Here is a 3,546-nt window from a genome sequence, read left to right as displayed (position 1 = left end):
AGCGGTGCTCCTAAACCGCTCCTGCCCATTGAAATCAATGGGGCAGCGCAGGCTATACCGCCAGCATAGCGCTGCTGCAGCGAAGATTTGTGGGCGGTTTTAACCCTTTTTCGGTCACTAGCGAGGGTTAAAACCACCCCGCTAGCGGCCGTATAGCACAGCTAAAACGATGGTAAATATAGCGCCGCTTTACCGCCGACGCCCCCACCGCCCCAGTGTGAAAGGGGCCAGCTTGCAAGAGATAAATCACAATACGTGCTTGCTGCAAATGCATTATACTTTCTGTTTAATGCTTTGCAATGTATTTTGAGTCCCTATGATAATGACACACTGGGGGAAGGCATTCAATGCAATTTTTTATGTCACACAGTATTTGCGCAGCGTTTTTTTAGCTGCAATTTTTTTTGGAAAAAATACACTTTAACCACTTCAGCCCCGGAAGGATTTACCCCCTTAATGACCAGGCCATTTGTTTGCGATTCGGCACTGCGTTGCTTTAACTGACACTTGCGTGGTCGTGCGACGCTGTACCCAAACAAAATTGACATCCTTTTTTTTTTCCCACAAGAGGTTTCTTTTGGTGGTATTTGACCACCTCTGCGGTTTTTATTTTTTGCGCTATAAACAAAAAAAGAGTGGCAATTTTGAAAAAAAAAAAGCAATATTTTTTACTTTTTGCTATAATAAATATTACTCAAAAAATATATATATATTTATATATAAATAAATATATATTACATTGACAGATCCCCGTTCTGGCTCTCTGTGGAGCGATCGCATGGCCCCTATGGTAGGTAGGTTGTAGAGGGAACATTGTATATACAGCTATTATGAGAAGGGGGGGGGGGGGGGGGGGTAACACTTACCAGGTGAGGCAGCCATCTTTTGAGATTGCATTGGCCGGGAATCGAACCCGGGTCAGCTGCTTGGAAAGCAGCTATGCTTACCACTGCACCACCAATGCGAGGTAGCATGTCTTTAGGGTGTGGGAGGAAACCGGAGTACCCGGAGGAAACCCACGCAAACACAGGGAGAACATGCAGACTCCATGCAGACAGTGTCCTGGTCAGGATATGATCCAAACACTCCAGTGCTGCAAGGCAGAAGTGCTAACTACTAAGCCTCTGTGCTGCCCGATCTTAAAGCAGAACTCCATCTATAAAGGGAAGTTCCGCTTTTCATCCTCTTCCTCATTCGTTGGCCGGGAATCAAACGCGGGTCAGCTGCTTAGAAAGAAGCTATGCTTACCACTGCATCACCAACGTGAGGTAGCATGTCTTTGGAGTGTGGGAGGAACTCCGCTTTAAGTGACGTAGAGATGCAGATCCATTTTGTAGAGTGACCTAGAGCTGCAGATCCTTTTTGTAGAGTGACCTAGAGCTACAGAGTCCTTCAGCTGTTGTAGGCCTCAGTGGTCACTTCTCCAATATTGGTGATGTCCTTCGTGTGGAATGGGACAAATACATGTCCTCTGGTCTGTATAGTGTCTCTACTCCATGGATAAGCTCTGTCTTATATAAGAGGACATAAGCTAGCCATGGGTGTAACCTGAAATGTAGACAGGCATGGACAGGACAACCCACTTGAATGTGGAAGCCTGGCTCTTCATAGATGGTAGAGAGTCCATTCCCAGTATGGTGGATTGGGCAACAAGGATGCCCTGATAGTCCATGATCATTGTCTATGATTGTCTGTCTGTGGAGCTGCTACCACTAGTAGCTCCACCTAATGTGCCCAGGTCTGTTGGCCGGCCTCTGGTGTTTTTATGGGCGTCTGAATGGTGACCACTTGAATGGGGCACCAGCGCTACTTCTTTGACGCTCACCTAAAAGGTATTTCGACTTTTGCAGCCATATTGGGATAATACCTACTTTATATCTGTTACATGTTCTCATTCACAGAATAAAACTTAATAAAAATTGTAAAGTTTGCTGCTCGCCTTTAAAGAGGGAATCACGTGTGAAAAATGACAAAAACATGGCTCCTACAAATCTGATACCAGAACCCCAGCCGAGCATGCCGCCTGGCAGGTCAGGAAAGGGGGGGATGAGCGTGCACCCCCTCCACTCCTGAGCCATACCAAGCCACGTGCCCTCAACATGGGGAGTGGACCTTGCAAAGGGGAACCCCCCTCCCCCTTGACAAGGCACCTCTTTATTTTGAGGTCATGTGACCTGGTATGGGCGAGGAGAGGAGGGCGTGGTGTATGCTCACCCCCCTCCCCCCCTTTCCTGGCCTGTCAGGATGTGTGCTTAGTAGGGGGTCTGGATTTTGGGTGGCCATGCTTCTTTTTTTTTTCCATGGGGTTCCGGCTTTAATTGTGATCAGCAATTTTTACAATTTTCTTAAAGTTATGCTATGTGAATGGGAACAAGTAAAAAATATAAAAGTAGGTATAAAAAATGTGGCTGAAAAATTGGAAACTTTTAGGTGATCTCAGTAGAAGCGTTGGTGCAGAGATCTGTCTTGGTACAGTCATACCTGGTCCCTGGGAGGGCCGATTACCATTTCCTCAAGATAGCTGAGATGGCAGATGCCAAAAGGTCATGGATGTTTCTTCGAGCCACACCTGGTCCCTGGGAGGGCTGATGGGAAGATCCTCTGTTTACTGAAGTGGCAGCTGCCACCGGTGTGGCGACCTGTGTCGGTACAGCTGTACCTGGTCCTTGGGAGGGCTGATGGGAAGACCATCTGTTTACTGGATAGGCAGGCGCCACCAGTGTGGGGACCTGTGTCAGTACAGCTGTGCCTGGTCCCTGGGAGGGTTCCTTAGACTTTTTGTTGGTAAAGATAGCTGGTGGTATTGCTCTCTTGAAGAAAGGAGCTGATGAGAATCTTTCAAGAGAGTGATGACGTAGCGGACTCCAGTGATGATGGCTTGACTTGAAGGTCTTCTTCCTCATGTTCACTAGCAAATCATCTTCTGATCCCTCTTCCTCATCTCCTAGTTTAAAATTTCTTCCAATGTTTTGGTCATTTTCATTCCCAAAAAAGCTGCACCCCTCCTATTTAGGTGCAATCCATCAATGCTATAAAGATCGTAACCAACTGAAAAGTCAGCCCAGTTCGCCATGAAGCCAAACCCCTCCTCCCTGCAATAGTTCCTCAGCCACATGTTAAGCTCCCTAAGCTCCTGCTGCCTCTCTGGTGTGGCTCCGGGTACAGGCAGTATTTCTGAAAATACTGCCTTGGAGGTCCTTTTCTTCAATATAGTCCCTAAGTCCCTGAAATCCTTTTTTAGGGCGCCCCATCTTCCTCTAACTTTGTCGTTAGTTCCAATATGTATCATGACAGCTGGGTTCTCCCCAGCCCCATCCAACAATCTGTCCATGCAATCTACAATGTTCCGAACCCGAGCGCCCGGTAAACAACATACTGTTCGGCGAAACCGGTCTTTGTGACAGATCGCCGTCTGTATCCTTCCAATAACTGAGTCCCCTACCACCAGTATCTTCCTGTTTTTTGCTGTAACTTTGCGCCCATCTTTACTGGAGGAGATGTTCCCAATGTTCCTCTGGCATTTTGGTGGAGTCTCATCTTCAACGT

At 47.2% G+C, this 3,546-nt stretch overlaps 1 non-coding gene across 1 annotated transcript; it reads right to left on the bottom strand.

Moving 5' to 3' along the window:
* Positions 1 to 892: 892 nt before the first annotated feature.
* On the bottom strand, positions 893 to 964 carry TRNAG-UCC (transfer RNA glycine (anticodon UCC)). The gene has a single exon. It is a non-coding gene; the product is annotated as a tRNA-Gly (tRNA).
* Positions 965 to 3,546: the final 2,582 nt, after the last annotated feature.

This window comes from Aquarana catesbeiana, linkage group LG03 (assembly GCF_042186555.1).
Source record: "Aquarana catesbeiana isolate 2022-GZ linkage group LG03, ASM4218655v1, whole genome shotgun sequence".
Taxonomy (NCBI): domain Eukaryota; kingdom Metazoa; phylum Chordata; class Amphibia; order Anura; family Ranidae; genus Aquarana; species Aquarana catesbeiana.
Note: the sequence above shows the minus strand (reverse complement) of the source record. Positions and strands in the feature narration are given on the sequence as shown.